Raw genomic sequence first — 25957 nt, 5'->3', positions numbered from 1 at the left:
TATGTATGTGTGTGTGTGTGGTCCGCTCTTGACGCGGCTCAAGTGCCCGGTCTATATTCTGCTAGCAGCACGGCCCCAAAAGAACAACAACGGAAGCAACTCGATGGGCGGGCCAAGTGGGATTTCGTGGACGGAAATCTGTGTCCAATTGTGCGCACTTTATATTGGGCGTCGGACAATGCGCGAGCTTGTTAATTATGATAACCAGGCAGCTGGGGTCAACACAATGCAGAAAAGTTGCTAATTAGCTGGCAACTAAAAGCCTGCTCAGCTCTGCTCTGCTCAGCTCTGCTCTGTTCCACTCTGCTCCTAATTTGCAAGCTCTTAAGATATCCAACAGCGAGTCGGACACGAGCTGCTTCATTAGCGTCCATTAGCGAAAACTAAATTTCCGTTTGCCTGATGAAGATGAAACACATGCCAAAACCAAACCCCAAAACCGAAAACCAAAACAAAACTAACACGAATGAGCAACACAAACGGAAACCCATCAAAACGCCGCAGGTGATTTTTGTGTTACTTTACATAAAAAAAAAAAAAAAAAAACAAAAAAAAAAAAGGAAAAACAACAAAGCCAAAATCCGCCCCTCATAAAAACAAAAAAGAAACAGAAAATTTAACACAGCAATATAATTAAGAGCCTCCAGTGTATTTAAATATAAAGTAAGCAAAAAACAAAAAAAAAAAAAAAAACAAAAACAAAACACTTTAAGACGCGTCATAAAGGAATTGGTTTTGGGTCTGAAATGAGTCGATTGTCAGGCAGCTGCTGCTTCGGGTAAGCTTTTGTATTCCATTTACGCAAGAAAAGAACGTCCCATGGAGCCAAAAGAAACTCCAAAAAATAAGCGAATCATCAACTTTTGGCAAGCTGCAAAATTTTTAATGCGCTGCACAGAAAATTAACAGGAATATTGAATGGTATATGAAAAAAGAATGCTAAATTAAAAATAATAATAATAAATTAAAAATACAGTAAAATAATAATAAACATGAAAAATTTAAAAGAATTTAGTAGGTGTTCAATTCTTGGCTTGAAAAAAAAAAAAATAATTATTATATTGTCAATAGCAATATTGAAATATTTAATTATGAAGCAAATAAATACTTCATATTTATTAATTAGAAAATATATGTAAAAAAAAAAAAAAAAATAGTTAAAATTGTAAATGAAATAAGTAAGTAAAAAACTTTTTAGTAAGAAAATAAAAAATTTTTTAAATATTTTTTATAAGAAAAATATAATTATATTTAATTGTGAAATTTAATGTAAAAACAATTAAATTCTTTTTTATGTACGATAAAAAATATTAATAAATATATATATTAAATATGAAATAAAATTAGTACAATATTTGAAACATTAAATTATATTAAAGGTGCTGAACATTGAAATCAGAAAATTAGACCACTTCCAATAGTTTTTGGCAAACAAAATATATATTTATTTAATATTTAATCTATGTCGTAAAAAAAAAATATAAAAAAAATAAAATAAACGTGTGCATAAATTAATTAAATTTTTCTTTAATCCATGATCATACAAAAATATAATAAATATATGTCAAGTAATAAAATCTTATATAGTCTCTTAAAGTCTTTCCACTACAATAAATAGTTTCAATTACCCAATCGTTCCCTCTGCTTAGAATAAATTAGAAGTAACATATTTTCTAAATATTAATCTTCAATGTGTAAAATTCAATAATTCATTTCTAATCTGCTTTAAACTTGGCTAACTCATGTATTTAAATACCGGCCAAATCAACGAAATATTTGAAAAGTTTCTGCAAACGTATTTACAACACGATCAGAGCCCCCATTGGCAGCGCCCCAGATTGTTTTGATGGAGAGACCCTGTCTCATGCTGTAAATATATCGCGGAATATAAAAATGATGGCACAACATTTACACAGCGGGATCTGCGAGGCCTGGGGATTGGCAACGAGACGCACCTACCTCGCTCGGCCAAAGCATTTCCCCCCACCCCAAACATGCATTTGTATACGAAGATATGCCAGCTACGCACACGCAAATAACTCGCATTCACATTGCCCATAGCCGCCATAGCCCCCATAGTTCCCATATTCCATTCCACACACAGTCAGACACGAACGTTGCGTGCGATGTGCGTGAAATGCAACTAAATCATGCCGCGAAATATTTCTGGGATTTAAGAAACGCACACAAAAGAAATGAGCCAAGAGCTGAAAACTGAAGGGCAACCAATGGGAGCAGGAGAAGGCGCGCGCCCTGCCAGGCGGCAGATGGCCAGCAGAGCGCGGACCATGGACGGACCACAAGTTGCTGCTGCTGCCGATTGTCGTTGTTGTTGTTGTTGTAGTTGTTGTTGTTGTTGATAAGTTAAATGCCACATTTAGATACAAAATTTCAGTAAAGGCGGCGCATAAATCAAGCGGCAAGATCACCAGAGGCACCCAGACTCCCAGACTCGACGGAAGCAGGGGGCGTTGCAGCAGACGCAGCAGCAGAAGACTGAAGAAACATGAAAACTGGAAACGAACTGCAATACGATCGCCAGACGGAAGTGAATGGACCAGGGGAGCTGCATTTGGAGACTCGTTAAGAGCATAAAGTGGCATTCAAATGTGTCCCGTGCGTTTAATTATTATCATTTTTATTTCTTCCTATAGCAGCTCCCCCTGTAAAGGGGTAGCCGCTTAGTCAGAGCTGTTTATCATCATTCGTCGCCCTCGCCGACGTCATTTGACACTTTTCTGACATTTTTATCATTTAAGTCACATTCAGTATTTCTTCAGCTTTGTTTATTCTCGATCAGACAAACAAAGAATGGACTTGCTGCACCCCAGCCTAATGCCTTATGACAGCCCGAGAGGGCGGCATGGCTAGAATAAAGATATTTTATTGTTGCCCAATTGAGTTTGAGTTTTGTATTTGGCATTTGGTATCTGTATATCTGTATGGGCTTTAATGAAAGTGTTGAGTTTTAGTTTTCGTTGCGCTTTTTTAATTGTTTGTTTATAGTCAACGCATTCGAGGCGTGCTCGTTAAGGGCCCCATGATAAATTGCCAGACGTGGAAATGAAAAGCCATTCAAAATACGCCATTAAAATTGTTGTTGTTATAAAATCCTCGGGCTGTGCACAACTCAAATTGATTTAAGTTGCTCGCTCTGTTGAAACACGAAACACATCCACACACATAAAAACTCTTACAGTTACCTTAAACAACTCCATTAAAATCGTGCATTTGGGCACGGGAATACCCCCACAGTTTCAATCCATCTATCTATGGCAAGCATTTCAAAACGTTTCCTCGACGAGTTCCTCTTCTTTTTACAGCGCACACTAAAAATCGAGCATGAGCGTATTTAAATACAGAAACAGCAACAAATTTTATCAAATAAAATTCAAGTATTGACTAAATTGTACAAAGCGAGTGAGAGAGAGATAGAGAGAGGGAGAGTGTGGGGGGGGGGGGGGGGGGATTCAATTAATTTGATTACCGGATCAAATTGCAGCTATGTATTCGCTATATATATTTTTTTTATTTATTTTTTTTATTTTAGTAGCATTTAGTTGATTAAATACGGACGAATTGGCGTTAGTTAAACTAAACCGCATTCGTTTTATGCGCTGCTTAATTGATATCAATTTTCAGTTATTAGTTATTGCATAGATAGCAAAAGCTCTGACGTTAACTATTTATTTGCCGTATTTATTTATCGTTGCCACTAAAATTGATTTCTCTACTCAATAATATTTCCCAGAAACCAACCACCAATGCAGCGCAAACTGCAGCAAATTATGCGTACTTATAAATCAAATAGCCTAACAACATGGCCACTACTATAATTATGGGAAATTTATAAAAAATTACATAATATTTACAAGATGTTATCGAGGCTAAGTATAGGCTAGGCCGGGCCAGAGACAGCTGCAGCCGGAGTTAGCCAAAGTTAATTTGTCTATTAAGCGCCATCGGGTCGGGCCCTCTCGGCCTGAGACTCTCTCTCTCTCTCTCTCTCTCTCTCTCTCTCTCTCTCTCTCTCTCTCTCTCTCTCTCGCTCTCTGTCTGAGAGTGGAAAACGGCAGCCAAATGCACTCAGATGAAAATTTGTAAATGAGTCTAATCAGTCAGCCAAAAGGGTAAGCCTATAATTTCGTAATTACGAGAATGGCCAAAGCCTAAAAAAGAGAAGGAAGGACGAAAAATGAAGGCAATAAGTCAAAAACGGTTGCATGTAATGCATAATTTTTGGTATTCATGTGATCTTCAGTCAGTTCCCAGTCAGATAGCCTGCGGCTATAATTAGCAGTTCCAAATGAGCTGCCTGCTGCCTGGTGGTTACCTGGCTTACCTGTGACTAGGGCTAAGGCTGAGGCTGAGCCTGAGGTCAATGCCAACAGTAGCCAGTTTCCGTTCCACTTCCACGGCGAGATGCCATCGAGCCTCTATAGAGACATCAACAGCTGTGGCACATTTTGATTTGTGGTTTTACACAAGATGAACATGTTTATGACTGCGCCATGTGGCTGATGGGAGCCAAAAAATAAAATAAAAAAGTTATATAATTATGGGTAGAAAAATATATATAAAAATCTGTAGAAATATAGTAGAGACCGCAGCTGAAATTGAAATTGTTTAGCTAAAATGTCAGCAGCAGTTGAAACCACAGAAATACATTTTCCCCTGTTTGCCTTCGTATATGTATGTTTAAACAGCGGGCAATGCCACAGTTCAAAGCAGCACCCAAGGGGGGTGAGCTTGACCAATAACGGCACATGTCCTGCTTTATGACCTATTTGGGTGCCTTTATTTCTGGGCAACCTTTATTTTGTTTATTTCACTTTTTTTTTTTTTTTTTGCTTTTTTCTGTTTTTAAATAGCTCACGCGCCTACGCTTTGTCGAGGGACACGCTCACGCACTTGAACGCTTTATCTACAAAATATTTACTTGTCAGACCAAATTTGTAAGCCATTTTTAAAAACACAAGAGGGCCTCGACTCTCTGGGCCCCAACTGTTTGGAGCTCCCACATATGCTGTTGTCGTCTATGTCAAATTACTGTTTAACTTTTATATGGTGTTTTGTCGTACTTTGTCGCATTGCTATACATACATACATACATATGTTTATGTATGTATATATAGATCTCTATATATGTTTCGATTTTGCTTTTTGTAGCTTTTGCAGCTTATTTCTTTGGCATTTTTTTTGGCTGTTCGGCATGTGACGCAAATGTGACATAAAATTTTAGGGTAGACCAACCCCCAGACCCCACCCGGCACAATATGGCGCTTCTCTTAGTAAAGTTACCGTTATTGTTGTTGTTGTTGCATGGCATGTTGCGTAATTGCTGCAATCTGTGGACCTCTCATCGGAGGTGGCTTTGTGTGGCACAGAGCTGAGCTATTGGGGCCTTGGCACATGTTGTCGCAACAGCTTTTAAATTGTTATTGATTGGCAGAGCCGAACCGAACGGCCCCTCAAATGTGTGTGTGACACATTTCATTTTTTTTTTGTCTTTCTTTGGACTCTATAAGTGGCTGAAAGGCAGGCGAAAACAAACAAATTAATATGTACATATTATATAAGCACTGTAAATGGGGCTAAGCAAATATGTAAGGCATGCAACTGAAGAACAATGAGATAGATGAGATATGCTTAGAAATGTATACAAAGACCTAGACAAAGTGAAGAAAGTCTATCAACTGGTTGGCAATTAATAGAAACTCTAGGAATTCATTAACCCCCTTTCTCAATAGAATTTTAGATGTGCTTGCAGATAGATTTGTCTAAAGCATAAGCGTCAAGTTGAGCAAAAGTAAAGCTAGTCATTGGCAGAAAGAGATTATTAACTAAAAATATGTATATATAGATATATAAACAATAATAGCTAAATATTCATTAACCTACTAAAATAAAACTACATATATCACTTCACTATATCTATATATTGAAGAAATATATTAACTCTTTTAACTATAAATTCATTTCAATTTATCTGAGCACATATCGTTTATTATTTAGTAATTTATCTCTCATGTATAGTGTAAGAAAACACTTAAATAAAACTAAAATTTAAATTTCAGTTTTAGCTTAAAATTTATCGTAAGGTAAATAGAACAAATAGAAAGAAAGTAAACTATGAAAAAAAAAAAAAAACTATTGAATTTCATTATGTATAAAAAAAAAAAAAGAATAATTGTTTGAACTTTCTATTAATTCACTTTCTAGCTATTCATTCATTTTAATTTACATAAGCACACATTGAAGACTTGACACATAAATTTTTGGTATGTATAATAATAATAAAAACTCCTCAAGCTATGCCTTAGCCTAGCACTTATCTGAAAATAAATAAAAGAACTCTCAGCCCGTTCACATTTCAACATTCTGCTTGAGTTCGCCTTGAAAGTGATTGCAGCTCTGGCTGCTCTTATGTTAATTACACTGCAAAAAAAACGAAGTAAATATATTTGTGGCAGGTCAGCATTCAGACTTAACATTTATTTAAACAGTAAATGGCAATTACTGTTATCGGGCAGCTGCAGTGCATTTACCACATATGTCATATGCGTCCGATCAGACGAAAAATGAACTGAGCCCAGGCGAATTGAAAAGCGCCCAAAGCGCCTGACCAGGGCGCCACTGCAGTGCACTTTTCTTATCTAATTGCATTTAAAGTCAATAAATTAATAAATAGCAAGCAATAAATTTAGTAAAAACAAGCCATTAATAACACTTTGGTTGACACGACAACAGCAGCAGCAAAAACACAAACGAGACGCTCTGTGGCTGCGGCTGCGGCTGTTACTGGGCCCGGTTGGTCAGGTCAGGTCGCATCGCATCGCATCGCATCGGGTCAGGTCAGCCAGCCGGAGCCAATGAGTCGCCAAAAGGTCGTCGACAAGTAGCCAAGGGGGTGGGGGCGCTGCCAACTTGAAAAATTGAGCGCACAGTGTTTTTGTCAACAGCGGAACTACCGGAAATTCTAAGAAAAATAGTTGAATGCCCAGTCGAAGGCAACGGCGATTCGTTGCACTTCGTTGGGTTTTCACATAGTTACAGAGCCGTAGATCAAACCATATGTGTGTTTGTGTGTGTGTGTGTGTGTGAGGTGTGGGCGATTTTTGTTTGACAATGCGATGCAATTAAATTTTAAAAACTATTTAAATCAACGCACGTTAACAATGGACAATTTGTTGATTGTAAAATAAAATTCGATGAGCCTGCAGACTGCTGCCCGCATGAGGCCAATAGAACTGAACGGAACTGAACGCGTGCCACTTACCAGTTTAAAGGCAAAAACTCGAACGGCAAATGCTTTGGGATAATTTGTTTAATTGAAAAATCGTAAAATGAAATTTTATTCGTTTTGCTTTTAGCTCTTCAAATGGATTTTTATGACACGCACAATTGACAATTACGGATATAACGGAAATTTATGAGGCAATCATGCTAAGCCTTTTTTATTGTTTGTACTTTGAGAAAGAAAAAGTGTTTGGATGGCATCCATTTAGTTTATAAATACATAGCATACAAATGTATGTATATATATATATCAGTTGAGTGTGCTACTTGATCGGAGTCAAGCTAAAAGGTCACAGCCAAAGTCTGGGCAGCCAATTAAATGAGCTGCCTTCCGCTTGTCTGTGGCTCTTAGACAACTTAGCACGTATTACATTTTCCTAACAGAGTCTGAGCCATCAGCCTCCAGCATGTTGGACCCAGTGCGTAGGCAATCAGCCTCCGCATTGTAGGATAACTCGGGAGACCACCGGCAAACCACAAAAATGCACACACAACTAAAGTGACTCTGTGTGTGTGTGTGAGTGAGTGTGTGTGTGTGTAGAAAATGGCAGAAAAAATGCTGAAAAAGTGGTGAAATGGTGAATGAAACGTGTGTCTATCCAACTTGCTGACTGACATACCGACTGTTCAACTAAGTGACTGACTGACTGACTGAATGTCAGATGAACGACGAGCTGCGACGAAGTGCGTTCCAGAGACAACAAATAGCATTTGGACACGCAATGGGAAATTTATGTTAGATAATGCTCAGCTGCGCCGTGCGAGTGTGTTGCCGATCCAGAGATAAAGTTTCAAATTAGTTTTGTGGCTAGTAATTAAATTTAATTTTTTTATTAGGCCAACCACAAGAGAAAAATGGGCATTAAGGCGAAATATAGCTTAAATAAAGGCAGCCAACATTAAAGTTTAAGCTTAACACTGACTTAGAGGCACACAATACAATTCACAATAGACGAGCAGCTAAAGCGACTGACTAAGTTGAGGTAGTTGAATATGGATTGAATTGGGGTTAGGAATCCAGACAAGTAAATTTTGTTGACTGCAGCAGAGCAAAGCAATTAAATTCTTTATTAAAAATATAAGAACAGGAGGTAATCGAAAAAATAACAAAAATAATTTACAAATAAATTCTATACTAATAATATTATAAAAAATATTAGGATAGATATTTCTTTATTTCATTTTATTCTTTTTTTCCAAAATTATGTTATCGCATATGCCATATGTCGTGTAAATAAATATCTAAGCAGAAGAGGCCTATTCTTAACCTAAACTCTTAAATTATTGTAAAATACTGTTTACAAAAATCTGAGTGAAATAAATTGAAATTGAAATTGAAAATTTCAAATTATTATGAAACGAGCTGTCAGCTAAGGAAAAAGAGCATAGGCATCTAACTCAATATAATTTACAAAATATACTCACATCAAAAGTATTTTACAACTAACTAAAAATACAAATATACACATATATATATTAATATTTATGTTTCGCATGTAAATAACATTTCCATAAATATATACAAGTCAAAAGTTATCTGAAGGTATGTTCACACACATAATATTCCAGTAAATTCTGGCAGCTCAATTTGCATGCCAAGTTTATGCATAAAATCAAAATTTTCGTAACTTTTGCTAATCTTACGTTTAGGCCACATTTCCAATTTGAGTTATTTGCATATGCTAAAAGCTTTCGGCTGTAGTTGGCAGGCAGGCAGGCAGGGAGGCAGAGGGGAGGGCATCTCAATTCGATTACCATTCGATTCGTGAACTTGCAACACGGCTGTCAGTTTGGTTGACTTGATGACTTGCATCGGCTGCCTGATGGATTGATTGATGACTCAAAGATGGAGCTGGCTGGAGCAGCGGGGCGCAAGGAGCGTGGATAAACTTTGAGCAGCGCTACTTAAAGAGAGCTTTAAAGGTCGACACCCACACGACAGACAGACAGACAGCCAGGCTAAAGAGCAAACTGTTAACCCAGAAACCTCGCTGCCAGGCAGCAGACCGACCGACCCTAAGTAAAAAGTTCCTTTGTATTATTGTAGCTGAAAATTCTGACAGCGACACGAAAAACTTCCAGCCAGGTAAACACGCGAAACAAACGAAGCGGATAAAACAATATCGCAAAAAAAGAAAAGCAAAATAAATAATAAAAATAAAGAAAGAAAATATATCTAAAAATAAAAGATGCAGCTGAGGCTGCGAGCAACGAAAAAGCAACCTAATAAAGTAGCAAACAAATTGGAGCACATACATATCCCAGAGACAAGAAGTAATCCGAAGGCAGGCCTGGGCCGGTGCCTGGGCAACTTATGATAAAGTGCGAGAAATTCCTGAGGTTGTCTCCTCGAGGTGAGCGCCTCGGGTAATTGAAATAAGCGTGGAAATTTGTAAGGCTCAAAAGTTGAAGGGAAAAGCTTTTACCTTTATACGCTCTCTCTCTCTCTCTCTTTCACTCTCTCTCTCTCTCTCTCTGAAATGTATGCCTGTCTATTAATTATGATTTTGGGTCTGCAGAGGAGCCCAGCTGAGCACCCACCTGAGCTGGGGGGCTTGTATAATAAATTCAATTTAAATGAAGCGTAAAATTCAATCAGGTCGTGGTCGAGATTCCAGTTTTCAGTTCGAGTTTAAGGTCGAGGTTGAGGCTAAGGCTAAGGCTAAGGCTGAGGTTGCGGTCGAGGCTGTAGTTGTAGCTGTGGCTACTGCGGCTGCGTCTGTGGCTTCTTAGGTGGTAAATTGTCTTGGTCGAGGGCTCTCGACAAATTCTGCGAAATTAAGGGGCAACGCTACTCAGCAATAAAGAAGTCAATTTATATAAATTTTCCTCTCGCCAGGCAATGCGCTGGGTCCGTAGCCGAAATGCAATTTACCAACTGGCCTGCCATTGTTTTTCCCTTTCTTTGAGTCATTGTGTTCTGAAGTGGCTTTTCTTTCCATTTTTTCTGTTTGCCTCACATTTTCTTTTGTGTAATCCAATTTGAAATTAGGTAGCATATGTTTTGCGGTCGAGCAAGGCAAGCAGCGTATTCAATCAAAATGATGTTGTTTTAATTTCCAAACGGATTTGCGTAGAGAATTTTTAATAAATGTTTTTTTACGAGCCCCTCCCGAACCTGAGCCACTGCCTTAAAGAACTGCCTGCGGTTCCCAGCTCAGCTCAGCTGAACCTCTCTCGGCTCGCTTCCTCGGCTCTGTTGTGTCCTATGCTCTAATTTTATTGATGGTGTTTCATGTGCACTGAATTGTGCGGACATTTGTAAACTGTAATTGCAGTCGGGTGCCGCACTCGATGCTCGAGTTTGGACAAGGCGCAGATGTGGTTGAATATATAAATGCATATGCTTCGCAGGCTCGACTAACTTTGGCCCAAACAAGCAAACGAGCCGACAGCTGAGGGCCGGACTGAGCCTGTGTCGCTCTTGAGGGAACTGTGTTGAAAGCCAACTACGACGATAGCTGGCCGGAGGGAGTAGATAAATTGAACTAGCTCTTAAATACAAATGTGCCAAGAAATGAACTGAAGATGAATGACTTCTGAAGTGCTGAAACGGTCAGAGGAACCAACGACAACAAACAACATAAACAAATGAGCTATTACGCCGGCTTGCATAAGGAAACGAAGTTTTCGCAATCACCATTTAAGCTAACAGAGCTCCAGTTCTTATAGGGGTGCCGCAGTTGCCGCTCGAAGCCCCAAAAACAATCTACTGGCTACATAGCGTAAGCCTCAATTTGATAAACGTAAATCCAACAACAAAAGGAAACTCAGTCAAGGTTTTGGCTAGGCGAGCGAACCCTCAAAACTGGCCAACCAAAAGCGAAGCGATAGAAATGCGAAATCAAAAAGGTGCCCCTAAGCAAATACATATAAAAGCACACACACACACACATCGACACACCCATACACACACACGCATACGCACACTTGCAGCATATACGTGTTTATATGATATTTGCCGTGCTTTGCATTGATTCAGAAAATTTCCTCGTACGGTTTGTTTACAGAGCACCACCACCCAGTCAAGTGGGTGGGTGGGTGGTTGGCGCTGTAGAAAATCCGCAACTATTTAGAAAATTGAGACACCTACGGCTGGAGCAGCCGCCAAGTCTATTAGAAGACTGTGTTTAGAAGCTGTAAAACAAAATATTTACACGCATTGCAACATAAAAGCTCTATAGCACGCAAAGGCAGCTGAGACACGGAGCCGCAATGCGAGAGCCAGAGCCGGAACCGGGACACCCACAGGACATGCGAACGGGACATTAAAGCTAAAGTCTCCCAGCGAAACACTTGCCACAGCACAACAACAAAAAGAGAGCGAGAGAGAGAGTGGGAGAGTGGCAGAGAGAGTGAGCAGCATTTTGGCTCCAATGGTTAAGCATTAAACTGACAGGCGGGCCACGTTCCGGCTGGATCTTTCTTACTCCTGCCATTGGCGCGTCGGGCGTCCTTCGTGTCACGTCTGCTTGGCGCTTTTAGTCTAAATAAAGGCATTTAAAAGATTTAGAGCAAATGAACCTAACCTCAAACATTCGCCGTCTGCCATTGCGTCGTCAAGCTTAATGGCAGTAGGGGGCGTGGCGCATAAAAACAAAGGACACGCATGTCCTTCGGCCCGCTGTCTGCCAACCTACCTCCCTCCCCCCGCGCTGTCTGTGTGACACTTTTATGGTAAATTTAAGACACGCAACTTCTTCGCCCGCTTCTCTTTATATATAAATATTGTCTTCTCGGTTTCTTCTTTTCGTCTTTTTTTTTTTTTTTTTGTGGATAATTTATCAGTTGTCTCTTTAATTTGCTGCTGTCCCTTTGCATTGCGCTGGCTGTGGCCGCATGATGACAAAACGACGCAAATAAAATGCTGTTGTGCATTTCCTGTTTGTCATTTTGATATATCCTGCCTTTTCTGCGTATCCTGCGTGCATGTAATTGCGCTTAATTTTTTATGTTCCTCTCGCGCGCCTGATGCCGTCCTTATTTATTTCGCCCCCTTTTTGGAGCGCTTTTATTGGCTCCAGCTGCAGATTTCTGTTGTTAATTTTTGCGCTTGATTTTTATCTGCGCCTCGTTCAACTTAATTAAGTTATTAAGAGTCCCTCGAGCAGTGTTGCCGGCGAGCTCAGTGAATTATTATTTTATTACATATATACGTATATGTATATGCACGCCTTATACGGTTTTTATGGCCGCCACAGCACCTAGATCAAGCTGAAAGATATTAGGCGCTATTCGGTGTCAGAGACCAGCAGCTGCCAAAGTCTTTTAGCTAATTAAAAGGGTAACAGCTTATGATGCAGCAGATATAAAAAAAAAAAGCATATATATTTATATAGTTTTTGCATCTGAGATATTTTTAATGTGCTCATAAATTATGAAAAGGGCTTTGTTAATGTCAGATTTAGTGCCACTTGATTTTCGCCTGGTAGTCTTCAAATTTATAAAAGTATTTTAATGCAGATGGATAGATTGCAAAAATAATTAATTTATTGATTTATTATTTATATATAAATATGGATGAGTATATTATATAATCGAGCTAAGATGCAGGGTTAGTTATTTATAATTGTTTCAATAGTACCAAGTCATTATAATATATAGTAATATTGTATTTGTATGGGGAACCTTTAAAATCTGAGTTGTAAGGGTATATTCCTCTCCCTATTCTCGCTCTCCCTACTGAGTTTATTTACTGGCAGGCAATGTTCAATGGAAACTCAAAGCGGTTGGTGAGATATTTGTGAATCACAAAAGAAATGCACAAGTTGATTTTATATGAAGGCAAAGCTGCCTGGAAATATATATTAAAAATTTTAATATATAAATATTAAAAAATATAAATATATAAATATACCAATATTGTCTTATTGTTAATATTTATTTATTTATTTTATTTAGTAGAGATTAAAATTAAAATCCAATTAAATCAAAGAATTATGCACTAGCAATTGGGGCATCAGGCTTTATTATAAATATTACCACTAACCACTCTGGTTAGTGATATTACTCAATATATATCATATGTCAATCAAATCTTTCAGCTAAATAATCAAATATATATGTATCCAAATATATATGTATGGTAATAATATTGAATATGTTATTTAAAGAAATGATTTAAGATAATACCAGATATAATTATAATCAAAGTTTGATGCAAAATTATTTAAAGTAGCTCTAAAAATATTTAATTTAAATAATTTATATTTTTCATAAGCTTTGTAATATAATACAATTATAATTAAATTATCTATAGATTTCGAATTCTGATTATTAATTATTATAGTTATTTTATTTAAACAAAAATATTAAAAGTATATATGATTTAATTATGAATACTTATAGTTCGTACTTAAATCATTTTTCACAACTTCATATAATTTATAAATTCCATCTATATAATATTTAATACTATTTTATTTATATATATATGTATATATGTATTCATAATTGCAATATCTATGTCTTTGGCCTCTAGTAACAGCTTATAAGCCTTCTACCCATTTCGTAAGCCGCAGTCTTAGGCTAGTTTTGGCTAGTTTTGCCACGCCCACGCCCACGTAACTTTTGGCCACAACTCGTAATGCAAATGAACATTAGCATTTTGTGCGCTCTGCTCCTAGACAATGGTATAACATTAAGATGAAGCTCTGGAGCGCTCTGCATTGTTATGCATAAAAAGAGAGAGAGGTAGAGAGACAGAGAGAGAAAAATAGGAGACGAAATGAAACTGTAGCAGCCGAGACGGTATGCATAATTCAAAATGTCCGTCAACGTGTCATAAACTGCAACTGGCAACAAAGCAACGCAGGCAAAAATGAGCTAGCCGAAAAAGGCAGCCAGTTGGATTTTGGACAGCAAATATATAACTCTAAGGAGTTGGCCAACTCTAATGAAATGCAAAAGTAGAAGAGGCCAAGAAACTGACGGATGGACTGACTGAGTGACTGACTGACTGACTGAGTGCCAGTGGCAGTCAGCAGCCCACTCGGAATTCAACTTATTGCAAATGTAAATATTTTGTTTTAATTTTCGAAATGATAAAAACAACTTTTATGCGGGTCTCCATACCCTTCAGTCAACCAGCTGACAGCAGCCAAACATGAAACATTTCGGAGAGATGAAAATATATACATATATACACATACATACACGTATAAACTTTCTTCTCTTCTTTTTTTTTTTTATATAATTGACGGTAACACGAGAGCTCACATACGCAGTGATATAAAATTATGGAAACTAATTATAGGGGTGCAGACACACACACACACACACACACACACACACACACACACGCAGATGCATGCTAGGAGAGCTGGCTCGGATGGGGATGAGTGCATGAGGTGTAGTATCAGCCAAACGGTAGCTCGCACTATCTCTGGCCCTGGCACGCAAACGTTCAAGATAATTAACCACTTATGTTTAAACAAATTTTAAGTGGCGCGCCAGCCCAGAGGCGACCCGGAACCAACGTGGGAATAATCACAAGAGCAGCTATATTAACGCACTGACGAAATGTCAACGAATTTGAAATACCCAAAGAGGAAACTACATGCTATATAGTGAAATGCAAAATTCAATAGGATTTATGATTTTACTTAAGTAGAACTGCTATCAAAGCCAAACTATTCCAAAGATACTTCATTCAGCTCTGCCTTCTCTTACCACATTTCCAAATCTATTTTATTGTATGCCATGTCGACTGTCCAAGTACAAGCCAATTGTGTGCTACCCAGAGAATTTAGTGTATAAAATGCAGGCAATAGTAGCGCAGGACTCTGGACCCTTACTGCAGCAATGCGGCGAAGTTTAAGTGAAAAACTTTTTGTTTTTGCCGCAAAAGTTTTACAGCATAGCGCAGCAAATTGCAGCGGCTGCTATTACAGCTACAGGGAAAATCACTGTTGAACTGAACCGAGCTGCGTTAAGTTAACTGTGGCGAACGTGAGACGTGAGGAGCAGAGTGCGGTCGGAAGCGGAACCAAGGAATGTTAACCAAAAACAAACAGCGAACAGTAAACAGCAAACAACAACGCAGTGACATTGATTTTTACGTTCGCTCAACCCGCCAGGCCAAGGAGCACAAACTGTGTCCACGATCGCACAGGCCACAAATGGCAGTTCAAGTAATCATTAACACGCATCGGGCGGCTGCCCTCCGCGGCCACGCCCACTGCGAGACGGCAAGTTAAGCAGCTTAGCAAGCAGTTGCATGCAAACGGGCGCACATTGTAACGGAGCCGAGAGCCTTAAAAGGACATTACACCCAGGACACATCAGCAGCGCTCCAAAAACTACAATGTGCACGGGACATGCAGACGGACAGACGGACAGACGGCTAAAGAGTTGAATAGTTGCAATTAAAAGCAAAGTAGTTTTGCCTTTTTAAAATAGTTTCCTTTTTGGCAAAAGTCTTGCAAAAACTAAGAGGCATTGGCACTGACTTCTGCTCGCTCTCTCCCTCCCACTCTCTCTCTCTCTCTCTCTCTCTCTCTCTCTTTCTCCTTCAGTCTCCCTCTTGCTCTCGCCGCTTTCTTTGTCTACAAAGGCAAGTGCCAGAAATGTAGCAATTACTTTAATTATTGGCGGCAGGAAACGGGTTGACAGACAGAGCAGCAATAGCGAATGCAGGGGCAAGTCGAGTGCTGGCCAGTGGAGCCGCATTCAGCATAGATAGCGAGAAAATGGTGTGAAGAACGAGGGCTGTTTGAGATATTAATATAATAGATTTTCATTAGCTATGATTATTAGCTATGATACAATTGGAAAATATCAACTTGCTATTATCAACAACCTCTGTTCAGTTTCGCCTGGTAGCATTATAAATGTATTGTATGTTTATAGAAAATTCCTATTGATCTTAATTTTTTGATATATAAATATGGAAGTTTAATTTTAGTCAAATATACTAACAGCATAATATATTTTGCTGAGCCCTAGACAGATCTCATTAATAAACAACATTATGAATAGAAAAACAAAAACTGCATCAGCGAATTATTCTTAATTATTCTTTACTAAAATGAACACAATATATATAAGAATAAGACATAAATAACAATTGTAAGAATATATATAACAATAAAAATTAAAATTGTACATAAATAAACATTTTAAAATTTTAAATTTTAAAAAATAAAATTTTTTAAATAAATCTAACAATAAAAATTAAAATAAAAAATTAATAATACTAATAATAATTATTATAATAAAATTAATAAAAATAATAAAAATAGTAGTGACAATTATAAATCATCATACCTTGACTATTTATATTCTATAGCTTCTCAAATTTTTTAGAGCTAATATAAAACAAAAACTAACTCATAGAGTAAAGCACGGTCTAAAGATGCCTTCGCTTTTCCTCAATCCATAATTGCTTAGTCTTTATGCATTTCCATCAATCAATATATTTTTTTAACAACTTCTTTGCATTACTTTTCGTACAACCCAGCCACTACTTGAAGGAAATTCTTGCAATTTGCACGTTTTGCCTCCACCCGCCCTTTCAATTATGCGAAGGGGGAAGTCAGGAAGTCAGAAGCGGGCAAGGGGGAGGCAATCTGGCAATCGGAATTGCAATAGTGACTACTACAAAAGTTCATTTCTTTGATTTCTGTCTGCCGCTGCATACTTTTTGGCGCCTTGGCTCTGATTTTCGCGATTGCTGCGCTTCTTCTTCTTCTCCTTCTTCTTCTTTCAGCTTATGTAGGCGTCACGTAAAAAATTAGTGACCGCCCGCTGTTTGTTTTTTTGCATTTTTTTCTCGTGATTTCTCTGTTCTGTTTCTCCATTTTTATTTTTATTTTCTCCCTCTCTCTACTCTCTCTCTCTTTGCCTCTGTCTCTGTCTCTGTGATACCACCCAAGGTGTTCGCTTGATGTGCGTTTTTTGGCACGCCCTGAAATGGAATTCCTTTCATTGGATCACACTTGGGTAAATTGTTTGCACACGTTCTATGCAAACTTTAAGCATGATTAATTGAATGTTCACGATTTTTTGCTGTTGTTCCAATTGTTGTTGCTGTTGTTGTTGTTGTCAGACAATTAACTTTTGAGGGGTAATTTTTTATTTAATTTTTTTTTATTCAAATGCATTTGCTACCACCGCGCACGCGTCCGATCCTTAGCTCTGGTAAATCCCATAAATAAAGCAGTCAACGATTGTAGGGATAGAGCTAGGTAGCTGATATATACATATTATGTATAGACAAACCCGCATCCCTCGAAATTCGGCTGCTGTAGTTTGTTTTTTATTTTTGTTGACAGCTTCCACAGAAAACTGAAAAATTGAATCACAATCGATAGTTCGATATGACAGCAACTAGAAACTAACGCACATTAAACGCATTATTTGACTTCTTTCTAGTCTCTCGCGCTGACAGGCACCGCCATAAGTTGTCAATCAGAGTCGTAATGCTTTATAATTTCTGGCCATAGACTAAATATCAGTCAAAGCCCAGGGCAGCCCAATCAACGTCTGTCTTCGTCTGCAACTTTGACGTTTCCATTGTCGTCTTTACAATTCAGAGTCGGAGTCGGAGCTGGAGCCAGAGTCACAGTCGGAGCCAGAGCCGAGTTCTGCAGCCAATTTGTCGGGATTTTGGGAACCAGATAAGCGGCTTACTTGGCTTATAAATGGAAATTGCAGCCGGGCGCGTCCTGTTTATATAAGATGATGATGATAATGATGATGATGATGACGACGACAAAGAGCCACGGCGGACGCGTCGCTCGTCTTGATGACGTTGCTTGCATGCGATTTGAAAAATCAGATTAATAACTTCGATTGCACTCGAGTGCAAAGAGTGAAGACCAAACGAACACAGAGCACATAGAGAGCAAGGGAAATCAAGTGTGGACAAAAGAGAAAAGGAAAGCGAGGCTCAAATACTTCCACTGCTCTACCTGATAATTGGCTCACGTTCCAGGTAAATACACACACAGAGCAACGCATATGCGTTGCGTTGCGTTGCGTTGTGTTCGGGGCATTCGGCGGGGCGTCGCTGTCGCCTGTGGGTGTGTCTGCGGATTTTAATTAAAAATGTTCACTGCGCTTTTGCTGTTTGACTTCGACAAAGCCAAACTTGCAGATAGCGTCTCAAGTGCTAGACGTGGATTTCTTGCACCACACACAAGAACATCTGTTAGAGACGCTTAAATGAAACGCTGCTCAAAGAGTCTGGGGCAATCAGTGAAGCGATGCGTGGGAATACAGAGCTTTAAGTTCAGTTAACTTAAGTTCATTCATAAATTAGACGACCTTCAATGGGCCATATATTCAGAGTTTATGTTAAGCAGAGCTATTGAGAGGAGGACACAGCAAATGATATTCAATTTTTATTCACTGTGAAATGTTTTTATAAATATTTCTTATAATTTTTATTTATTTATTTATTTTTAAGATTAGAGATAATAAGAGATTAAAATTAACTTACAAAATAAAGCACTGGCTATTGTTATATTTCTTATAAAATTCATCTCACTTTATCATCCTTTGCATATTTATATTTTTTTTCTTTTTTGCCGTTGCTATGTAACGAATTGTACTAGAGTATTGATTGATCAGATAAGAATACTAGATTAATTTGTTCATATAGACGATGTTTATTTTTTCTCTAAGGCGAAGTCTTTTCGCAAGTATGTTAGACTGGGGATAGAGTTTATATATATATATTATATTTCCAACCAAGGCATTGATTCCCTATCTAATGTATGATGAATCAGTCATTATATTATGTATTATTAGTTTGATAGTATTTTGTGGAGGTGACATTTTGACGAGATGCCGCAGACTTGTATTCCATGTCTCCAAATTGAGTTCAGTATATTTTCGTATATAAATATTTTGATTTAAATTAAAAGTTTGATGAGCTTAAAGCACAATTTTTTCGTTCTAGTCGTACTTGTATATGGAATCTAACCCCCAAATGTCTATAAAAACTTTACATCACAGGATACTTTTATATATTGCTGAATAGATTTTGGTTTATTTAAATAATTAAAAAAAAAAAAATAGATTTTTAAAGGCAATTTTAAATTCTTTAGCCCCACTTAATATTACAGTTTCATTATAAACAAATGCTCATTTAACGCATACACCAAAATTAGTTTGCATTGCGCTGGCAGCAGTGTGATAAATAGTTTACAAGCGGCCGAAAAATACAAAATACAAAACAATTTCAGTAATTAAACATTATCTAAATTAATCCACTTTGGCTGACCATTCATCAGGGCAGCGCAATAAATAGAAACGCTGCCCACTTCATTCAAAATAAATTAAAGTTTTTATCACCCACTTGGGAGCTGAACGCCTCCCACTCCCCGGCGTAGAGCCCGAACCCGAAACCAATCAGGCAGCACCAGCATCCAAGCGGGCCTGCCACACTGAGAAATTCGATGACCGATGAGCAGTGGCCAGCCCAGAGATAAGCAGGCACGGTTAAATTAAGAAATTAGTACCAAATAGAAAACAAATTAGGAAAGGGTCCGCTGTCCCCAGACCCCAGTCCCTGGACGCGCTGACCGGGACAGAGACTGCGCAGAGCTACAAATGGCAGACACACGCACGTAGCTCAACCATGAAATGAAAATCAAAGTGATGGTCAGTTTATGATGGTCCAGTGGTTCGTGGGCTCGCTGTGGTGCAGCCCGCACGTCATGCTGATGCCGATAAGACGCCAAACTCAATTCTCGATACAGCTGCCATAAAAACTGACCACTGTCCGCGGCGTCCTGGAAATCAAGTAAATTTGCTGGTTGATTGTCGTGCACGTCAAAGCGCCTCCACCCTGCCCCAGACCCCTCCCCAGCCAGAGTCTCAGTCACAGCAAAATACAAATCCAATGCCCAACTGTCAATTGTCAATCATGATGATTTCTTTTGGGCGATAATTTAACCATCTCTCGCGCGCTCTTTCCCCATACATATATACATCTATGTTATGTATACATAGACATATCGATAATGAACATTCATGTGACATGTAGTTTTATCTTTTTTTTTTCTCAATTTCTGGCTGGCGTAGCAGAAATCAAATGTGCTAAACTGATTGCTTGGGGACCTCTACATATACATACATATGGGGTGTGTATATAAATGGGTCTGTGCACAAATTTTTGTGCTGATGCTGCATGTAATTTCATTGATTAACTTTCTATGCTGATATTCTGCATAATTTCGTATGCGACAAGTTGTCGGAAAAAAAGAGAGAAAAGATTGTGTTAGGCATGCAGAGAATGCCCAAGGCGATTGAGAAATGAGGAATGAAGATGTATGAAGACATGTCAGTGGCTTGCTTAAAGCTTTTTCCCTTCTTCTTTAATGATACATTAAGAAAAATATTTAAATATGCCTATATACATAATATGTTTGCTTTGCTATCAAGCTGCAGTTTATGAACTCTAAAAGTTAAATGTTAACTTGATATACCCCATAATACTGGCTAATTACGACATCGAATAGCCCAAACGACAACACAAAAGTCTTAAGAAATAAAAGCGAACCCCTCTTTGTGAACTTATCGTGCCTTGATTTGATTAGCTCAGTTAATATTCCACATAAAAGAACATTTGCTGCATATTCGAATGAATAAGTTGATGTGAATGATGAATATACAACGACGACAAAAGAAATGTCATAATAAATCTTTATCAAATGCCGCGGGGAATATGACAAATTGGAAGTAAATGCGAAAGCCTTATAATAAATCGACAAATCAACTGAGAGCGCTCTGCCTCTGCCTCTCGCTTGACGGCAATTAGAAATCATTTAATTGCAGCAACAACAAACTCATAAAAAAAAGAATTTAATTACGTGTGAAGGGGGCGCAACTAACGGGCCAACGGGCTAACGGGCAATGGGTAATCAATATTAATCATCCAGCCTGATGTTTAGTGAAATTTACATGATTCGCCCATAAATTAACCGACTAATCTCTCACATAGGGGCCGGTCCAATAAGTGAAGCGTAAATTTGAATTTGATTGCTCAATGAACACTTGAAGCACTTAAAGCGCTGTGAAAAGCCAAAAATCAATAGGCAACAGAAGTTGCCGAATATCAGAATGCAATTTGCTAAGCCAACACCTTTCTCAATGTCCTATACCTTGCTCATTCAACTCGTTCACTCTCTCTCACTCTCTCTATCCCTCACTGGTTTGAAATTGAACAAAATTTGGTTGCTTTTGGCAAATACCATATTTCATTCGCTGCCAGTCAGATCGGACAAGCTAACAGACAGATGGACAAACAGTCAAAGCCGGCCGGTCAGCCATCAGCGCCAGCCCAAAAACTGTGGAATAACTGGGAATAAGTTCCAATAAAAGCTACAAAGATAGGAACGCATACCGAGCTAACTCTCACACAGATACAGATACGAGTGCGCCGAACGACCCACAACGCCCATCCAAAAGTAATTTAACTCCACTTCAAAACTCCAACCAGACTCCAAATACGTGGCAGGCAGCGGCGCTTGGCTGCTGCTGTCACTGATTTTCCGCTTCATATTTTTACATGTAAATGTATATAGAATTATACATGTATACATACAGACTTATATATATATATGAGAGTGTATATATATCGAATGCCTCTAGAGAGATGCTGAAACAGTCGTGGTCTGAGCTGAGCAAAAAGTCGAGATAAATTGTGTTTATTTTCGTATGTACAAGATATAATATAAAGGCGGCAGCCAGGGACAGATATGCGCTGAATGCTGCACATGTATGTAAATTTATATATTTTCCATCTTTTTCTCATTCTCCTTCTTTTTGTTGTTGTTGTTGTTGCTGACGCTGCTGCAACCAAATGAGGCAAGGCTGGGAATTTTCTTTTACTTTAGGTGGCCTGTGCGTCTGCTTCATGTTATCTGTGTGCGGGATTTGTAGCTGACGTGAAAATTGTCAAAGGGCGCTTAAAGTCTTTTGGCTCGCCTGTTATTCTTGTTCAAATTAAAGAAAATGTTATTTTTAGGCTTGACAGCCAAAGGATTGAAGTTGGGATTTGCTCCACATGCCACCTCAAACTGATGGCTCTTGGCTCTTCGCTGCCTGCTTTTGCTTGGGGTTGGCTCCGACATGCTAATGGTTTATCGGCGAAGGGGATGCCAAACGGTAAATGCACTGAAAATTGTCGACAAACGCCCTCGCCTACATCAGCGCAGTGCTATGCAGTAGGTTCTCACGCCTGACACATGATTTACAGGGGCAGGCGAAAAATGAAGAGAAAAAGAGCAGAGAGTGCGAGAGAAAAATGAAGAAAATGCCTGAAGGGAGTTTTTTCTTGATGAGACAAATTGTGATTTATTGAGCAAAAAGGTAATCAGTTATAGCTAGCTCAGTTATGCCTGGCCCCAGATTGAATTTCCCCTCTCTATTTATAGATTCTTGCATCCAAATGTTTGTAAATATATTCAAAAACTGTCAACTACAGGTAAGGCAAGATATTTTAGATATTTAAGATCAAATATGAATTCATATCAAATCTAAAATATTTATGAGCAAGAGAGCTACAAATAGTATATATAATATATATAATTTAAGCCAGATTCCCAATAGAATTTGTTGAGAAAAACTTGACGGAATATATGCTAAAATTTAAATTAAATTTTCAGTTCATGATTTCCAAGAGATTTCCAAGAGAATTTGTTGAGAACAACTTGACTGAAATAATGCTAAAATTTAAAGTAAGTTAAATTATATTTTTAGTTCATGAGAGTCGCATTAAATAGCAAATTTTTTTTTAACTTTGTCTGCTCTCACTTTACAACTTCTTCTTCTTCTTTGCCATATTTCAAGCCATAGAGATCGCATAAGTGATTGCTGAGCAATGAACAGGTCTCTTATCATTCCTGGAGAATTTCGCTGTCCTTTAACTGTGTCCAGTGCGCATTCACATTTCGCTGATTCCGATGTCTTGCTTTTATGAGCACTTGCAACATTCCGCATGTGCCATACCACACGCCACGCCCCTCTCACCAACACGCACTTGTTTTATCGTTTGTACTATCACACATTCCTTTCTTTCATAACAATGGGGCAGTCGGGCAGTCCAGCACATTTCGGTGATTTACATTGATAAGGTTAATGGAATGGAATGCGTGTGCGCTTGCTGACTCGACTCGACTCCGACTCCGAATCCGGCTCTCGGCCACTATGATTCCGACTTGCCACACAGACTACAGACTACGGCTGCAGAAATTTGCATTTCTTGCCAACGTCACACGCCAAACGGAAGTTGTATACAAAGAGTTGCACTTAAAAGCTACCCAGAAATGTTCCCATTCATGTCCAGAGTTTGCCCTCTACATGCACACATGCGATTTTTATGGCTTGTAAGCCGTCTGCCATTTTGGCCATCGAAATGCTGGCGTTAAAAGCAGGCAAAAACAAAAACCAAAAAAATAACAAAAAAAAGTCAAATTCCAGCCAAACGATATGAAAATAGAAGTGTTATATTTGAACTGGGGCTTCAGTTTTTCGGCTACTCCAGAATGGAAAGGAAATGAAATGCGCCTAATCTAACAAATTTTCGTGCTAATTTAGGTCAAAGGCGGATTTGCATAAATTTGCCGGTAACCGTGGCTCCTGCTCTTGTTGCCACCTTATCAAAGTCCATTAGAGTCGCACGGCTTGCCACAATTTATTGTTGTTGTTGCTGTTGTTGCTGCTACTGTTGCGCCACCATAAAAATATTTTCTTGGCATTTAAGTCGCACTGACACATGACAAATTCCACATGAAAATTCCCCTGCCTCAATGGCAAATGTCATTAGCCTAAACACCCAACACTTGTGCGAACGCGGCCCGGGAATGAGATCGCCAAATGGAATTTTGTCATAAATGTTGTTGCTTACTGTTATTGTTGTTGTACTTGTTGTAGCTGCTGGTTTTAGTGACATATTTTCGTGCAAAATTTCACGCTCATGCATATTTAAATAGGCCCAACAAAGTATGAGAATGGCGAATAACAGCATATCACTGGCTTAATTACCCTATAAAATATGTGAAAGAAAATGTTTAAATAAATTAATTTTTATTATAATAATAGAAAAAAATTTAAGTATTTAATAAATATAATTTAATACTTACAAAATATACACTTAATAAATATTATTTAATTTTATTAACGTTCAAATATATTTTAAATTAATTCCAAATATTTTTAATAGTAGTTTTATCGTATAAGTATTTAAAATATTTAAAGTAATTTTAAATATTTAACAAAAAAATTATAATTTTGTTAAATAGTTAACAACAGTTGTCATATATTTTAAATAATATTAAATGCTTTTAAAATAATTTTAAATATTTACTATATAATTTTATAAATAAATATAAATATTTTCAAACTGAAATATATTTTAATCATAAGTATTTTTCATTTAATAAACATTTTTTATTTCTAATTATTTATTAAAATATTTTATGCACTCAAGATAATATAAAATATTTTTAAATATTTTGCAAATAATTTGAGTTCATTCTCAAAATATTTTCTGTATAATTGATTGTAGATATACTTTTCATTTAATTTTCAGAATAAATCTCGCATACAGTCCCCCATACCCATATCCACTGTTAGGGTATTTGGCCACCCAGTTTCGTTTCGCTGACGTTTGTGCTATCAGCAAGGCTTTCCCATGAAATGCGCTTACTAAATAAGAACCCATATTAAATATTACCCTAGGATAGCGAACACGAAATGCTAAATCAGCTGATACCAATGGGCTATGTATATATGCACATGTACATATACACATACATACATATATACAAACATATATAGTTTGCACTTTGCAGCTGTCCAGAGTGCACATCAATCAAATGTCATGGAGCATTTAAAGCAAGCACATATTCCTAGTTTATTATGGGACTCAAATATTTTGGGGCGTGTACGACAGGACGTGTCCCTCGAGCCCCTCCCTGCCCCTCTCGGCACTTGTAAGTGCAGAGTTGCGTGCCAGACATGCAGCGCACACGCCTTGCTCTCTGCCAACGCCTCGCATCAAAGGTGTAAAAAGGGGCGTGGCCCATGGCACGAGCCCAAACGTTGACGCCATGGGGCGTCCAGTCGGCAATTTGCTTTAAATTGTTGCCATTTGTTTCGCCTGGCGCTTAGCACAAAACCAAGTTGCATAATAATTCTCTCTCATTTTTTTTCACGAATCGTACAAATTATGAAAATTGCTATGGGACAAATTGTTGGCTTTTGAGACGGGCGAAGGGGGCCAGAGGTGCGGATATTTAGATTGTTATATTAAAATGCATATAACTGATTGGGATCGCGCTGTGCAAAGGCAATTAGCAAAATGGGAACTCTGCTTGAAAGCTTTTATTTATTAATTATTGGGATGTGCTTATTAAATGCAGAAACCAGCAGAAGACTCTATAGCAGCAGAAGAGTCTATAAAGTGTCGTTGATTAAAGCACATGTTCGTTCCATTTAGGCCACAAGCACATCAACAGTTGAATGCACCCATTTATGAAAAGTTAACCTCGCCTGACCTGACTCGACTGCCTTACCGGCTGCTGGGCTCAGCTTGTGACCTACTGTGAAGCTCAAATGCAATTTCCTTTCTCAATTTTTTATGTGCACTTTAAGCGCCTTTTTACATTTCAATTTCCAGTCCAAAAGCCAAAAGTACCACCGGCAC

The 25957-nt window shown here is 38.1% G+C and overlaps 1 long non-coding RNA gene across 1 annotated transcript; it reads right to left on the bottom strand.

Moving 5' to 3' along the window:
- Positions 1–3470: 3470 nt before the first annotated feature.
- Positions 3471–7543, bottom strand: LOC149269370 (uncharacterized). The gene is made up of 4 exons (XR_016269940.1): positions 7280–7543; positions 5302–5531; positions 4343–4517; positions 3471–4169 (listed from the first exon to the last, which is right to left on the bottom strand). It is a non-coding gene; the product is annotated as an uncharacterized LOC149269370 (long non-coding RNA).
- Between the last annotated feature and the right edge of the window lie 18414 nt (positions 7544–25957).

Source organism: Drosophila arizonae, chromosome 4 (assembly GCF_054131065.1).
Source record: "Drosophila arizonae isolate 15081-1271.41 chromosome 4, UAZ_ARI_1.0, whole genome shotgun sequence".
NCBI lineage: Eukaryota > Metazoa > Arthropoda > Insecta > Diptera > Drosophilidae > Drosophila > Drosophila arizonae.
The sequence above is the reverse complement of the archived record's forward strand: the minus strand, read 5'-3'. Positions and strand labels throughout refer to the sequence as shown.